Below are 18,324 nucleotides of genomic sequence, written 5' to 3'. Positions count from 1 at the left end.
CTGTTGAAAATTTGTTGTATTGTTTTTAAAAGCATCGACCTTCAGCCGCTTTGGGTTTTAAGGATCTAACTTATCGAGTATTACCTGTTGGAAGATAAAGCTACGGGCTTTCTGCCTGTTGAAAATTTATTGTAATTGTACTGTTCTTTTTTAAAGCATGGGACTTAACTCGCTTTAAGTTTTAAGATTCTTACTTATCAAGTATTACATTCTTTCAAAATAAAGCTATGGACCTTTTGCCTGTTGAAAATTTATTGTAGTTGTTCTTGAAATGATGGGCCTTCAGCCGCTTTAAAATTTAGCATTCTTACTTACCAAGTATTACATCGCTTGGGCTTAAATACTATTTAAGGTTAAGGCCTAGAGCCTCCTCTGCCTTCAAAAAAATATTTATAGCAGTTGTATTTAATTCATGGGCTTTCAGCCGTTTTAGAATTAAAGACGTTTTCTGTTGATAGCCAAGCTTAGAAGTTGCGCTGGAATGTTTGGACAACTAAATACGGCGTTATGTTTGGAGTGTAACTGACAGCCGCTCATTCTGGCCCCCTTCTGCAATTCCTAATACTTGTACTGTCCTGTGGGTTCAGCTGGGCGTTTCAGATATGCCGCATCACTTGCACTTTTCGTAGATAACATTCGGAGGACTGTAACTAATTCTGGAAGTCTTTACACTGAAGCCGCAGAAGTAGCGAAACGAGAAGAGGATGAAAGACGATGGAATGTGGTGTTCGCAGAACACTCGTTTGGTTGATCCCTCTCGTACTTCCAAGACGCCCCTTAGTGACATTTGCATTGTGTATTAATGCAGCTGAAGTATTAGTTTCATCAGCTGCTCTATTTCTTTCTTGGAATATTCTACTCTCCACACTTCCAGCTGCTAGAACTTTTTTATAATGTTTCCAAAGACAAATCATGAGTGCTTGGTACTATCTGGATACTTTTCAGCATATAAGCGCATCCCTTATCCAATAGTTTGACGATATTCACCTTAAACGATATTCACTTTTTCGACGTTCGTATACATAATGAATGTCCCAACAGTTTTACTAGCAAGTTATATGATAGCTACAACAGCAGAACACCCACTGACGGGCTTCAAGCACACATATAAACAGAGGAACCATACCCGAGTTACGTGTTTACTTATATTTGTTATAATAGAGCAGAAGTTTGTGGAACATCCTTTCCTGATGGCAGCACAGGGATTTGCGACACTGTTATCTTGATACTAAGTCTCATATGTTTTATATTCTTGATGTTCTCTTGGAAGCTTCTTTCACGTGTCACAGAAAAAGTGTGTACTTCCATTAGATAGGAATAGAGACGGCGTCATAGTTCGATGATTACAAACGATAAAAATTACTTGAGAACGTCAGGAAATTCGTCATATTGTCCATTATAACGTGGCCAAAGCCGCACCTCGATATAGTTATTCATTCTAAATATATTTGCGGCGTCTTGTTTTAACTCCCTCCCCTGTATAGTTGTACTCGCACATGATTCGAAACATTGGAACACTGTAGGTATTGCGTAATCCGTTTGTCAGAAGAAGCAACAAAGTAAAGAAAACTCTGTATTACCGTACCACTGCTGTCCTACCGCTGTTCAAGTATGGAAAAATATGTTAGTGATAAGAAAGTGACAGAAAATTTGAATAATTTTCGGATGTTAAAAGACAACTACATGGTGAAAGCAAAGCTCCCTCTGGCCATATACACACGGCGAGTGCCTGGTCGTAAACGGATCTGACATAATCTTCTAACTGGAGAACGTCGTTTTTGGAACCATAGTATCATAGCAACTGTTTCAATGGAAATTCATGTTTCTACACATCTACCATCGACTCTGGTAGTTATTAAAGTATCATTCATTCAATATGGTAAGAAAAATGTTCCTAATTCAGAGGTTGGATTGTAAAGCGTACTTCGGGGAAGATAACAGACTCAATGTCAGATCACAATTTTGTAGGCTGATGGTTAAAAGAATTGTTACGAAGCTTCAGTAAACAATAAAATGGACTACTGGAGTAATGATGGATAATAATGTCCGTCTGAATTTCTCTCAAGTTATAACTACTCTGCTAGTGAATACCACAACAGATAGAACAGGAAAGGGCAAGAGCAAAACGGTAATCACAGAATTGAGACAGACAAATACAGATACGCGAAGAATCAGTGCAAAGAAGCAACTGGTATCAAACGAAATACTTCAGTTAACCAATTATCGTAGGAAACATTAAAATGTTTAGCAAAAATAAGAAAGATACCAACGAAAGCTCTGTGAAATCAAAGGAACCTAAAACGAAATGGCTGCAGAAAACAATAGATGAACTATCAAAGGAATTTGTTGTCTGAAGAACAAATTTTTCATACACAAAAGTCAAAAAAATAACCCGAAAATTCAAAAGCAAAGGCGTCAAAGTCATCAGACATAAAGTAAGTTCTCTCCTATAAGCAGAGGAGTGAACGATTAGGTGGTACGTGTACGTAGAGGATAGGTGGGGGGGGATAGGAGTTAGGGCTGTACGGAGCGTAGTTATCAGTGAATGTGATGGAAGGAGAAGCAGGTCCAGTTTTGGTTTGATAGTGTGACAGGGCCTCGGAGGACATGAACAAACAAGGCGGGCAGTCACTGTGGGAAGTGACAACACTGTGATGAATCAAGGCGATGTGGGAAATCAGTGACCGACCAAAGACTGCAACATCGAACTTTCGGAAAAATATCCTCAACCTAATCCCGAAGAGAGATAGGGCAGATAAACGTGAAAACTACCACACAATCTTCTTGGCAGTTCACGCAGCCAATTTTTTGACCAAAATGTAATACAGAAGAAAGGAAATGAAAGCTAAAGATATGTCAGACGATGACAAATTTGGCTTTAGGAAAGCGAAAAGCACTAGAGAGGCCGTTATGACGCTACACTCGATAATGGAGAAAGGCCTTAAGAAAAATGAAGATGCTTTGAAAGGATTTATTTATCTTTGAAAAAAGTTTGACAGTGTAAAATGAAGCAAGATATCTGCATACTCAGATTATAGTGGAAGATGGATAATATGCAGCACAAATTAGAGATGTGAAAAAACTTTGGAGATCGGAGACAGAGGTCGAAGTACTCGAATTAAAATGTTCTATTCGGGGCTGCTGCTTTCTCCAGTAGTGTTCAAAATTTTTTCGAAGAAGAAATGAAGTAAATAGGTTTGCAAGAGACATTGAAATTCAAGGTGAAAGAATATCGATGATTAGACTCGCCGTTAGTACTACGAACTCGGTGAAAGTGAAGAGAAACTGAACGACATGTTGAATGAAAAGATTAACTTGCTGTGCACAGAATATGGAATGAATGTATCCATAGAGAATAAACCAAATAAATATTAAAATACTGAAGAGTGGGACAAATCGAATTTGTTACACACTTAGCATCAGATTCGTGGACCCTGTAATTGACGAAATGAAGAAACTTTGCTTCCTTATACGCAAAATAAAGTATCACGTACGAAGCACCGAGAACGCAAAGGCCGGCCGCAATGGTCTCGCGGTTCTAGGCGCGCAGTCTGGAACCGTGCGACTGCTACGGTCGCAGGTTCGAATCCTGCCTCGGGCATGGATGTGTGTGATGTCCTTAGGTTAGTTATGTTTAAGTAGTTCTAAGTTCTAGGGGACTAATGACCACAGCAGTTGAGTCCCATAGTGCTCAGAGCCATTTGAAACATTTTTTGAGAACGTAAAACGCAATTTAGCATGGGCAGAGACAACATTTCTCGCAAGGAAGAAGTCTGTTAGTATTAAACGTAGAACATAGCTTGAGAAAGAAGTTCCCGAAAGTGTACATCTGGTGTACAGCATTGTAAAAAATTAGGTCGTGGACTATGTACATAGACGATTTGGCGGTCAGGGTGGGAAGCAATTTGCAGTTGTTTGCTGATAATACTGTGGTGTACGGCAAGAGTCGGTTTAATAATGAATAACAAAATAGGTGTGTGGGTAAGCTACTACAAACAGCATAGTGAACGCATTATTGTGGCCACAATAGACAAGAAGCCCACACCTACTACAGTAGTACAAGTTTATTTGCCAACTAGCTCTGCAGATGACGAAGAAATTGAAGAAATGTATAATGAAATGAAAGAAATTATTCAGATAGCGAAGGAAGACGAAAATTTTATAGTCATGGGTGACTGGAATTAGGCAGTAGAAAAAGGTAGAGAAGGAAACGTAGTAGGTGAATATGGATTGGTGGTAAGAAATGAAAGAGGAAGCCGTCTGGAAGAATTTTCCACAGAGCGTAACTTAATCATAGCTAACACTTGGTTCAAGAATCATAAAATAAGGTTGTATACATGGAAGAAGCCTGGAAATACTGACAGGTTTAAGACAGATTATAAAATGGTAAGACAGAGATTTAGGAACCAGGTTTTAAAAAGGTGGGAATTTAAGGAGATGGGACCTGGATAAAATGACTAAACCAGAGGTTGTACAGAGTTTCAGGGACAGCACAAGGGAACAATTGACAGGAACAGGGGGAAGAAATAAAGTAGAAGCAGAATGGATAGCTTTCAGAGATGAATTAGTGAAGGCAGCAGAGGATCAAGTAGATAAAAAGACGAGGGCTATTAGAAATCCTTGGGTAACAGAATAAATATTGAATTTAATTGGTGAAAGGAGAAAACATAAAAACGCAGTAAATGAAGCAATCAAAACGGAATATAAACGTCTCAAAAATGGCTAAGCAGAGATGGCTAGAGAACAAATGTAAGGATGTAGAGGCGTATATCACTAGGGGTAAGATAGATACTGCCTACAGGAAAATTAAAGAGACCTTTGGAGAAAATAGAACCACTTGTATGAATATCAAGAGCTCAGATGGAAACCCAGTTCTAAGCAAAGAAGGGAAAGCAGAAAGGTGGACAGAGTATATACAGGGTCTATACAAGGGCGATGTTCTTAAGGACAAAATTATAGAAATGGATGAGAATGTAGATGAAGATGAAATGGGAGATATGATACTGCATGAAGAGTTTGACAAAGCACTGAAAGACCTAAGTCGAAACAAGGCTCCGGGAGTAGACAACATTCCGTTAGAACTACTGACAGCCTTAGGAGAGCCAGTCCTGACAAAACTCTACCATCTGGTGAGCAAGATGTATGAGACAGGCGAAATGCCCGCAGACTTCAAGAAGAATATAATACTCCAAATCCCAAAGAAGGCAGGTGTTGACAGATGTGAAAATTACTGAATCATCGGTTTAATAAGTCACGGATGCAAAATACTAACGCGAATTCCTTACAGACGAATGGAAAAACTGGTAGAACCCGACCTTGGGGAAGATCAGTTTGGATTCCGTAGAAATATTGGAACATGTGAGGCAATACTGACCCTATGACGTATCTTGGTAGCTAGATTAAGGAAGGGCAAACCTACGTTTCTAGCATTTGCAGACTTAGAGAAAGCTTTTGACAATGTTGACTAGAATACTCTCTCTCAAATTTTGAAGGTGGAAGTGGTAAAATACAGGGAGCGAAAAGCTGTTTACAATTTGTACAGAAACCAGATGGCAGTTGAGTCGAGGGCATGAAAGGGAAGCAATGGTTGGGAAGGGAGTGAGATAGGGTTGTAGACTCTCCCCAATGTTATTCAATCTGTACATTGAGCAAGCAGTAAAGGAAACAAAAGAAAAAAGAACCGAATGGACAGTGTCTTGAATGGAGGATGTAAGATGAACATCAACAAAAGCAAAACGAGGATAATGGAATGTAGTAGAATTAAGTTGGGTGATGCTGAGGCGATTAGATTAGGAAATGAGAAACTTAAAGTAGTAAAGGAGTTTTGCTGTTTGGGGAGCAAAACAACTGATGGCGGTCGAAGTAGAGAGGATATAAAATGTAGACTGGCAATGGCAAGGAAAGCGTTTCTGAAGAAGAAAAATTTGTTAACATTTAGTGTAGATTTAAATGTCAGGAAGTTGTTTCTGAGAGTATTTGTATGGAGGGTAGCCATGTATTTAAGTGAAACATGGACGATAAATAGTTTGTACAAGAAGAGAATAGAAGCTTTCGAAATGTGGTGCTACAGAAGAATGCTGAAGATTAGACGGGTCGATCATATAAGTAATGGGGCACAACTTGAGTAGAAAAAAGGGATCTGGTGGTAGGACATGTTCTGAGGCATCACGGGATGACCAGTTTAGTATTGGAGGGATGCGGGGAGGGTAAAAATCGTAGAGGGAGAGCAAGAGATGAATACACTAAACAGATTCAGAAGGATGTAGGTTGCAGTAGGTACTGGGAGATTAAGAAGCTTGCACAGGATAGGGTAGCATGGAGAGCTGCATCAAACCAGTCTCAGGACTGAAGTCACCACCACCACCACCACCAACAACAACATCATCAACAACAACAACGGCAATGTGTCAAAGTTGAGTGATTTTAGGAAGATAAAAGACGACGTGACAAAAGTGCAAACTTGTCTCATGTTCAAGAATGTTGACGTGGTACAATGTATCTAATCTTTTTATGTGACAGAAATAGCAATGCCTTTGAAAGGGTAATGTTGATGAAAATAAAGTGTGGTCAAGGCATAAGCAGAATTATTAAAAGTGCATCAAGAAGACTGCGTCGTTTCATAGCTTTTTCTAGAAAATTGCAGCCCCACATGAATTTCCAAGATCTCGTCACGATGCCTGACAGCAGTTAAACCTTGCTGATAAACCTTACAGGTTCATGAAGACATGTTTGACTGGTCAACATAATCCCTGCTCACACTAGCAGGCACCCTCCTGTATATATGTCTCTTTCTGCAATGTTCAGATCCCATGGTCCCATTCCTTCCTGATGCGAATCTGTCAAGAACTACTCTCCAGATCAAATATGGACGCATCTGTGAAAAGAACATTGGCCCACTGTTCGACCGCCCAGGTGGCATATTGACAGTTCCACTCTAGACGTTCCCTTCTGTGAAGAAGCCTTAGAGGTACTCACGCAGCAGGTCTTCGGCAGTAAGGGCCACACTGCCAAAGTCTTCTGTACACTGTTTGCCTCGATACAACACGTCTAGTGGACGCTGCGAAGTCAGATGAAAGTTGTCGTGCAGAACTAAGATAGTACCTGTTGTAACCTGTTGTGACCGCGACCAGAAAGGTCGCGGGGTGGCCGAGAAAGAGCGAGGCGGAACCAAATAGAGAGTGGCCCATGCACATACAAACGAATGGAAAGGATGGACACAAAACAACGAGGGATGATGGAGAAAGACCTTACAAAGACAACACTCAACGGAGTAACAGAGACAACCAAACGAATCCAAGACGTACATGATTAACGAGATCAAAGTATGATAAACATGCTGTCTTGTCGAGGTGATGTTTCGACACTCACGCAACGATTAGGCTCAATGGCAGAGCTTTTTTTTACTTTATTGATTTTCAATTCCCCCTGAAAGGGGGTGGGCTGGCAGCTTAGTACGTTGCTCTACAGCCTACAGATCTTTAAAAAAAAACGGAAGCAGAAAAGAAACAAGAAAAACCGGCGATAAAATGGTGACGTAAAATGGCGGAAAAATGCGGAAAGTTAAAACATAAAGCAAAAGGGGTTGGCAATGTTAATAAGACACAGCAATCAGACAAGTAACATAGTACACACACAATTAAAAAACATGGCGACCGTCTGGTTTCTGTTCGCAAGTGATAAAAAGCACACCCAGCGACAGTGTGATGGCTGTTCACAACACTTCCCAAAAAACACAACACGGAACACTCACTGTAAAACACTGCACAAAAATGGCGGCACAAAGATGACACTCCCGAGCCAAAGGCAGATGGAGGGGGGGGGGGGACCTGGAGGAGGGGGAAGAAGGAAAAAAAACGAAAAGGGGGGGGACCAAGGAGGGAGAGGACTAATAAAGTGGGAGAGGCTCAGGGCAGACGCAAGGGGGAATGAGAGGAGGCAGAGAAAGTAAATGCAAAAGGACTTGGGCGAGAGAAGGGGGACAGAGAGGGGAGGGGGGGGGGGAAAGAGGATGGAAGGGGGGGATAGAGCCCGGGGAAAAGGACAGAGGGGGAGCTGGCAAAGTGAGAGGCCGGCTCTTAAATACTCTATCGTGGGCGCCGCTATTGGCTGCTGGAACCACGTGTTCCACTGTGGCGCCGTCACACTACATGCAGGCCAGTAGGCGCGCTCCACCACAGCTTACGGCGCTATGATGAAGAGACCTCGAGGGGTCTTCGACATCTATGAAGTGTGGCGGGGATTCAAATTCCGCGGCGCGCGGTGCTAGAGTACCAACTTCCACTTACAGCCAAATAACCCTCCTCTCTTCCTGATGTCATGCGTGGTCGGCCTTGCTCTGGTCTTCAAGACACAGTTCCGGTCTCTATGAACTGTCGCCACATCCGAAAAACAACAGAACGATTCACGTTAAGCCACTGGGCCACATCAATTTGTGACTGGCCCACTTCCATTTTTCCTATGTCCCTCCACCGCAGAGAGTCCGATAGGCGTAAAACTACCCCGTTTGATAAGTGGTTAGCACACTGGACTAGCATTCGGGAGGACGACGGTTCAATCCCGTCTCCGGCCATCCTGATTTAGAGTTCCGTGATTTCCCTAAATCGTTTCAGTCAAATGCCGGGATGGTTCCTTTGAAAGGGCACTGCCGATTTCCTTCCCAATCCTTCTCTAACCCGAGCTTGCGCTCCGTCTCTAATGACCTCGTTGTCGACGGGACGTTAAACACTAACCACCACCACCACCACCCGCTTGATAGGTGCCCTGATGTCATCGTCGGCGTGGTTGCTGGACGACTGGAATGCTATATTCTGTGCAGAACACGACCGTATAGACGTATTTTGACAGTTTGAATGATTATATCCTGACTATGTAGACACAGGACAGGGAAATAGTTGTTTGTTGCTTTAATCTTGGACACCAGCGTACGTTGCGCGGAAGAAACACGAAGGTAAGGTTAGCGAAATTGGGGCTCACACGAAAGCATATAGATAGTCGTTTCTCCCTCGTTTTTTCGTGTAGAACAGGAAAAGAAAAGATTAGTAGTGGTATAGAGTACCCTCAGCCACGCACTGTACGGTGGTTTGCGGAGCATGTATGTAGATGTAGATGTCTCAGGTGTGGTTTTACTGAAAGATACTGAAAATTAACTGCACCGATATGAAGTGATGACGCTCTCGCCCACTCAGGCAGTAGAGGAATATGTTAAAAATTTCCAGAAGAATTAACATGGGGACTGTAGCAGAAGGCACAGACTAACAGAAGCTACAAATAATTGATGACCCTGAGTAAATGCTAGTCTGGGACAAAAAGATTGGAGCGCTCCAGAAACGTTAGAGAACTGATGCAAACAATTTAGTAGTACACTACGAATTTAAAGTAACGACGTACTTTATGTTAGTAAGTGTTGCACCGCAAGTAATAATCGTCAGTCTTCAAAATGGTAAGGTTGGGAGATCAGAGGTGGTTGATGGCAGTGGTATTGGCTGTGAGCACTAGGGGACTTAACTTCTAAGGTCATCAGTCCCCTAGAACTTAGAACTACTTAAACATAACTAACCTAAGGACATCACTCACTCCCATTCCCGAGGCAGGATTCGAACCTGCGACCGAAACAGTCGCGCGGTTCCAGACTGTAGCGCCGAGAACCGCTCGCCCACCCCGGCCGGCGCCAGTGATATTTACAGCCCGTAGAACACATAAGGCATATTAACTTTTCTCTGTTTTTCATTAATTCAGTCTCGTTCCTTTTTCTGCAGTGCACAATTTCTTGGAAGTGAAACGTGGAACGTGGAAAAAACAGAGAAGAAGAAGCTTGGAGCATTTTAAATTTGAAATAACAAGTCAGAGCGAGGCCGGCTGTGCTTTTCAGAACAGCAATGTTAGTATTGGTCCGAAAAAAAGTGATGAAGGCAGTGAAAGTCATGTAGGCGAACAGAACTGTCGACGGGAATGAGTTCAGTATGAATGAAAATGTAAATAGTTTAGCTGAAGATAGGAAGAACTAGAGAACTGCATGAAAGTGGCCGGCGAATAGTCAATAACTATAAAATTATAATATTATTCTATGATGCTAAAAGCATTGGGGAACTGGAATAAATGCAAGTAAACCGTCTCTATTCCTGAAGCCGATGTCACACAAAGGTGCACTCGAAAATATCGATAGCGCCCTGTATAATGAATATTGGAGACAGTCTGAAGTGGTATGTGTTGTACGTACTGAGGGATTTAATACGTGTGGGCTTAAAGATTGAGCGGTGTGCTCGGGGGAGAGGATAGGTAGCTTTTAATCTCGGGAAGATTCATTGGAAGAGAGGCGTCTATCGTGTTGTTGCTGAGCTAACATGTGGAACGACTCGAATGGATGGGGGTGGCTGTCAGAAATAAAGGACAAGATATGTTAAAAAATCTGTGAAACATAAAGCTGAAGTGTCAAATACGACGGAAGCAGAACGACTGGAAATGTGTCAAGAAAATAGTTAGACAATATTGCTCACAAAACATGTCAAACTTTTGAAACATGGTATAACATATTCCATATATAACATATTTCATAACTTATTAGCAGTATGAAAAACCACTGAAAGTAAAAAAAAGTTTAAAAACGCATCAATTACTGAGAACTGTTTAATCGCTTACGTTAGGAATGTGATTTAAGTACTCGTTCAAAGTCTGTTCCAGTCTGTTTATGTAACGCACTAACGTGGTCGACATTTTCTGCCAATCCCGTAAAATAACATTTCTCTATGTTGTTAGATCTAACAGTGCATCTGCGATCGTTGTTAGTCTTTTACCATGTTGGCCCTTATACACTTCAAACAGGAAAAAATTAGCAGCGCATTTTAGTACCCAGAAGTACTACACTAGTGAAGTATTTAAACGGAGAATTCACTGAGAAGTGAAACAAAAAATATAAAGTTTCTACATTACTATCAAAAAGTTAAGCGACTGGAAAAAAGCGCAGGTGACTCCTGTATATAAGAAGGGTAAAAGAACGGACCCATAAAATTACAGACCAATATTCTTACGATCGGTTTGCCGCAGAATTCCAGAGCATATTCTTTCTAATATAATAAATTTCCTAGAGACAGAAAAACTTATGTCCACGAATCAGCAATGTTCGTGCAAAACTCAGCTTGCCCTTCTCTCATAATATACTGCGATCTATGGATGAAGGGTGACAGGTGGGTTCCATATTTGTAGACTTCTGAAAAGCATTCGACACGGCACTACACTACAGATTATTAACGAAGGTACGAGCATACGGAATAGGTTCCCAGATACGTGACTAGCTTAAGTAATATAACCCGGTATGTTGTCCTCGAAGGCGAGTGTTAATCGAAGATAGTATTGTATTTTGGAATAACTCATCCCATTCTAAAAGGATATTTTTGGCTCAGAAACTAGCGGTTCGGGGAATAAGTAATGTACGTTCGCGATATTCCTTGTCGACCCCTGATCTTTAGTCTAGATATTCTGACAATAGCATCTCAATATATATATTCTTTACTGTCATTCCTTGTTGACAATATCAGCCTATTTCAAAGAATTCACAGCATTTAATCAGTTAATATTAGGCAGAAATTCTATCTGTATTTGGATCTTACTTCCTTGACTCTTGTGCAGATAGACGTGGAGTATACTGCCACGTCTATTTTCAGTAAGCTACCATAAGAATTAAAAAATCTTAGCAGTCATCCACGCGCTTTCAAATTGAAACTGAAGAGGTTCCTCGTGGCCTACTTCTTCTATTCTGTCGAGGAGTTCCTTGAAAAATTAAGCTGATTCCTGTGTTATATTCTTGATTGCGTTTACACAAACTTATGACTGGTCTTTTTTGGGTTCATAAACATTTTATTTTATCTGTTATTACTTTTACGTTGTAATTTCATATACTGATATGTTCCATAAACTTGGAGATGTACTCCTCAGTTTAGACCTACGGAACTAGACGTGTAATAATTAAATTAAAAAAAAATCAGGGGTGTCCCAGGGAAGTGTGAAAGGAAACTTTGTTATCTTCTATATACATAAAAGATCTGGCAGACAGGATAGGCAGCAATCTGCCGTTGTTCGCTGATGTTACTGTGGCGTACAGGAAGGTGTCGAAGGGAAGTGACTGTAGGCAGATACAAGATGACCTGACAAAATTTCTTGTTGGTATGATGAATGGCAGCTGGATCTAAATGTAGAAAAACGTAAGCCAACTGGTAATGTCCTGCGTGAAACAGTCACGTCTTTTAAATATTTGGGCACAACGTTGCGAAGCAATATGAAATGGAACGAGCATGTGAAGATTGTGGTAGGGTAGGCGAATCGTCGACTTCGGTTTATTGGGAGAATTTTAAGAAAGTGTGGTTCATCTATAAAAGAGACCGCATATAGGTCTGCTCGAGGGTATGTTTTCCTCACCAAGTCGGATTGAAAGGAGACATCGAAGCACTTCAGAGGCGAGCTGCTAGATTTGTTACCGGTAGGTTCGATCAGCATGCAAGTGTTACGGTTACGTTTCGGGAACTCTAGTGGGAAGCTCTGGAGGGAAAATTACGTTCACTACTGAGAAAGTTTAGAGAACCTGCATTTGAAGCGGAATGAAGAACGATCCTACAGCCGCGACCATGGAATTCGCGTAGGAATCACGAAGATGAGATATGAGAAACTAGAGCTCATACAAGGTATATAGGGAGTCGTTTTTCCCTCGCCCTGTTTGCGAGTGGAACAGGGAAGGAAACTGCTAGTGGTACAGCGTACCCTCCGCCACGCACCGTGAGGTGGCTTGCGGATTCCGTATGTAGATGTAGACGTAGATTTAAAAGAATAATTAGAAAATCATAGTATGTTTCCTGAACACAACTACGTACAGACATGGGCAAAAGTGGTGGTTATTTAACAAAAAGTAACGTACTTACGTTAACAGCAGAGGACGTTACATGAACGAAGAAAGAAAAAGAAGAGGAAATAACCAAAGCGGTAGGGCAGCTACTGAAAAATGATTACAGCTTCAAGCAAACTATGATAACGACGTGGCGGATAATGCTGAATGAAACAAAACTATTCAAAAATATGACCCAGAAGTTGAGAAAATAGACAACGAAAATTTAATAACGGTAGAGATTAAAATCAGTAAGAGTTTGGAAAATATTGTGTTAGATAGACAATACATTTCACTACTTAAAAATAGAATGTCACAGAGAGAATATGGAGCAAACATTTGATGATTTATTTAGATGTACTAAAATGTACTGCTGGGGGACTCAATTAGAAATGAAAATTGTTGTGATCGGAACCAGTACATCTGTCGTTCTGTAATTCCAAACTAGGTGCACAAGAACCACTAGAGAAATGAAAGAAGAAAAAGCGCTAGAAGAAAAAGGAACTCGTTAAGACATTTACAGAAGACAATTCAACAAAAGAGGAACAACATTGTACTGATTCTCCTCCACAAAAGCAAATCTCATAAATATAGCAACCACCTCTCTATAACAGGCTAGAGGGTTACTAAAATTGTGACCAATAACATACGAAAGAGGAAAAGCATTTTTTTTAATCTAGCAAAGGAACGAACTAACCTCGGAAGTAGACATAAAGAATGAAACATTTGTAAGTAACAAACGGTATTATAGGGCAAAGCATTAAGTACCACTTTGCCTGGGAGTCTTAAGCTTTGTGACCGCTTTTTACTCAGTTTCAACTAGTTCTGTGTGGACTGCATATTATATCATAGATCAACATAGTGGATCTTTAGAAGTGTTTGCGACGAACGTCTAAGGGTGATGGATGCTGTGAAGGGGAACAGCTTTCGTTACAGACAGAATGTTCGCTTACCAGTGACGTTGGCGCCATTCTAGTGGATTCGCCGGCCATGAGACGACGAGATTTCACCGAGCTAACAAACCGTATCCGCATAGTATCCAACCCGGTAAACTGTTAGTGATTTTCAAAATGAAAACCTTAAGAAAGAGTATCTCTAAGCGGACAAAGACACACAGATACAATTTAAGCCAAAAAAAACAGGCATTCCTTAGGAATTAATTCTAATGGGGAGAAAATCGTTAAGACATGATGTACAGTTTCTAACCGTCAGGGCCAAATCCGAAGCGCGACTCATCACTGAAGACAATTGTACTCCGGTCAATAATATTCCAGGCGGAAGACGTGTACGGAGATGCCCCGCGCAGCTGTGGATTACCAACCTGACTGCTGTTTGCCGTACGGCCCAACAACTAGCTCCAATGACCTGGAGTGCCAGTTCTTTTCGTAGCAGGACCCCTTTGGTTATCAGCCACGACACCCTTACAAAAAAGCGGTACGTCGACGATATTCTAAGCCCTTTGTTGCCCTTTATGGCAAGCCATCCTGCTGTTACGTTTCAGCAAGGTAATTATCGCCTGCATCCGGCGAGAGTTTTTCCTGCTTGTCTTTGTAATTGCCGTCTAGGTCGCCGGATGTCTCCCCAGTGGAGAACTTTTAGAGCGTTATGGTCAGTGCCCTCCAACCAGTTCAGATAGGACAGAATTTTGTGTGATTTTCCTCAGGAGGATACCACACAGCTCTATGAAATCAATGCCAATCACAATGACTGCTTGCATAAAAAGCACTACGTCTTCAGGCCACGAGTAGCCCATCGAGACCATCCGACCGCCGTATCATCCTCAGCTGAGGATGCACATAGGAGGGACATCTGGTCAGAACACCGCTCTCCCCGTCGGTATGATGGTTTTCTTTAACCGGAACAGCTACTATTTGGTCGAGTAGCTCCTCAATTGCCATCACGAGGCTGAGGGCACCCCAAAAAATTGCAACAGCGCACTGCGGCCCGGACGGTCACCTATCCCAGTGCCAGCGACGCCCAACAGCACTTATCTTTGGTGATCTAACAGGAATAGGTGTATCCACCGCGGCAACGCCGTTACGAGTTGCAGAAGGGCCAGAGGAAAACAAATGCTCGGTTGACTTACTAAATTTGTGGAGTTCTTTCTCTTGAATAATTCATCGAAATTTTCTCAAACTGTAGTCATATGTTTGTCGGTGCACGTAAATCACATTTTCTGTGGTGCGTCGTCCCTTCTTTCCCCTTCTTTATGTGTATTTTAGAAGCTCAGCCAACCCTATTTCGCGCGAAGCGAATGACAGCCTTATTATAGGCAACACACATTGCAACACTGCCTCCCCCTTGCCTCCCCTCAGGAGCGTAACCAATTACAAAAAAAACGTCTGGCATCACCAGTAAGCTTCAGAGAACATTTTATCTCTAACAAAAGTTTTTATCCATGACGCGATACTGTATATCATCCTCAGACGTTTACGATACTCTGAAACAGCCTGTAAACACTAATGTCGACTTATACAAACATGTTCTTTGGTTAGTCAGAAGAGACTTTTCTTGATATAAGACCTTATTCAATATGTAAGATTTGGATGCTAAATTGTGATTTACAATTGTGTAGATTAAAAATACGAACAGTCAAAATTGTTCAATAAGAGGATGAAATGCCTATTTACAATAACAAGTGTACTTCTGTAAAACATGTGGTGAGATAAGCATTGTCGTGCAGTGGAAGGTTAGATATTGTAGAGTCCAGTTTCAGCAGTAAACGCGAACTCATATTTGCTGGGCTGAATGTTTCTAGACAAGAAAGTTCAAATTTATTTAAAATACTGTACTTTTTTCTGTACTGCGTAATAAAGTAACCATTATCGCTCTTAACAACTCATAGAGACACACCATCTGAATATCTGAATATATAACAACAGTGATCTTCCACAAAAAGCACTTTCTTGAACTATCTTTTCAAGCTACGTTTCACTGACCACGTTATTTAAATTACTGTTCACTGCTAATGCCACAATCGTGTCTGAATGATTGCAGTTATTACTAAAATGGCGTGCTATAGTTCACGTCTGTGTCTGAATGCAGTGAGGGTGTGGCGTTAGCGAATGCAGATCTTCTCTTCCTAATCACTGCTTCTACGCCGACTCGTATTAGCTACAGCGTGCGATCATAGTTCGTTGATATTCAACATTTTATTGCAATGATCAGTGATTTTTTGTTTTTAAATGTTGAGTTTCACTTTGTACTTACAGTGTTTCTAAGTATCGCGTAATTTTTTTTGAATGAATTAAATTGAATAGTGCTTCATATAATGATAACTGTGCCGTTATTGCTGTTGTATGAAATGGTTTTGAAAGTACTCTTTCGTGTTTGTTAAAAGACACTGCTAATTTTTCTGGGGGCGCTATCGCCAGAAATATCATACGTATCACAACGTGAAGACATCCCTCTCACTCACGATGGATTAAAAATATTTCTTTAATTTTACGAGATTAATAATTTTTTCTGTGAGGCTGGATGCTCTTGCAGAGCTACCTATGGGAAATGGCAACGTAAGCATTTATAGATATTACTATTAATAAAAAACTGTATCTCTGGCCTAATATAAATTGGAAAATATTACAAGACGCCGTTTTCAATTTATTGAGATTATTCTTTTTAATACTTTTAGCATTAAATTACTATTAAAAGAACTCATATAATTTTTGTCATCAATGGCTTCGCTACAGTAATGAGCCTACACAAAATGGCCAAGGCAACATTTAATTATTACGTACTTAATCATATGCAGAATAGGTACACGCTACTGACAAAAACACATATTGCAATTGTTAATTTCATATATATTCAACAAAATTCTATCACTACTACAGATAATTGTTTCAGAAATAGACCGTGAACAACTAGTGTTCGTCAGCTACAACATCAGAATCGATAAGATAGTGAAACAAAAAGACACGCTCTTTCTTCTTATACAAAGGGACAAAGATAATAATTGTGATTCTAAGAGCGCAAATAGCGCTTTTCCATTGTTGAGTATCGACGCGTATTTATACTCTTTTTTTAACCGGAGGATATCCTATAAAAGTTAATTGATAGAAGTTTCGGAAGGGAGTTTTTTCGGGTTTCATTAAGTACAGCTACATAATGCCAGTCTCGAGCTTAAAGAGTTCTACTGGCATTAATATTGAATCGTAGAGCTACTAAGCATTGAGATCAGTTTTTTTTTGCGTTCTTTTTGTTGTAGTCATCAGTGTTCCGATTGGTTTGGTGCAGCCCTCCATGAATTCCTCTCCTGTGTCAACATTTTCGTTTCAGAGTAGCACCTGCAACCTAAGTTCTTAAATATTCACTAGGTGTGTCCCAACCTAATTCTTCCTCTACAGTTTTTACCCTCGACAGCTCCCTCTTGTACCATGGAAATTATTCCCTGATGTTTTAACAGATGTCCTATTATACGATTCCATCTTCTTGTCAGTGTTTCCCACATATTCCATTCCAAGCGGATTCTACGAAGAACCTCCTCATTTCTTACCTTACCAGTCCATCTAATTTTCAACATTCTTGTATAACACCACATCTCAAATTCCTCGATTCTCTTCTGCTCTGGTTATCCCACAGTCCGTGTTTAACTACCATCCAATGCTCTTCTCCAAAAGTACATTCTCAGAAAATTAAACCTCAAATTAAGCCCTGTGTTTGATACTAGTAGTCTTCTGTTGTCCAGGAATGCCCTGTTTGCCGTGCTGACCTACTGTTTACGTCCTTTTGCTCCGTCCGTCAAGGGCTTTTTACTGTGTAGGTAGCATAAGTCCTTAACTTCATCAACTTCCTGATCACCAGTTTCGATAATAAGTTCCTCGGTATTCTCATTTCTGCTACTTCCAATTACATTCGTCTTTCTTCGATTTACTCTGAATCTGTACTGATTAGACTGTTCATCCATTCAACAAATCCTGTAATTATTCTTCATTTTCAAGGGGGATAGCAATGTCCCCAGCGATTATTATTCTTGATATCTAAATACAATGAAATTTAATACCACTCTTGAACCATTCTTTTATTTCCGTCATTGCTACTTCGATGAATAGATTGTTCGGTAGGGTCTAAAGACTATTTCCATTCCTTAAATCATTTTTTATCCGAGCATTCTTTTAAAGATTTTAGGCATTCCTGTGGGATGTTATCTATCACTTCTGCCTTATTTGATCTTGAGTCTCCCAAATCTCTTTTAAATTCTGATGACAATATTATATCCCCTGTCTCTTCCGTGTCGACTCCTGTTTCTTCTTGTATCACCTCATCAGGCCAACACTCTCCCTCCTACACGCCTCCAATGTACTCTTTCTACCTATCAGCGGTCTCCTCTGCGCTTAGCAGAGGAATTCCCATTGCGCACTTAATGTTACCACCTCTGATTTTAACTTCACCGAAGTTTGTTTTGATTTTTCTATATGCTGCGTCTCTCCTTCCGACAATCATTTCATTTTCGATTT

The sequence above is a fragment of the Schistocerca gregaria genome, chromosome 7 (assembly GCF_023897955.1).
Source record: "Schistocerca gregaria isolate iqSchGreg1 chromosome 7, iqSchGreg1.2, whole genome shotgun sequence".
NCBI classification, from domain to species: domain Eukaryota; kingdom Metazoa; phylum Arthropoda; class Insecta; order Orthoptera; family Acrididae; genus Schistocerca; species Schistocerca gregaria.
The sequence above is the reverse complement of the archived record's forward strand: the minus strand, read 5'-3'. Positions refer to the sequence as shown.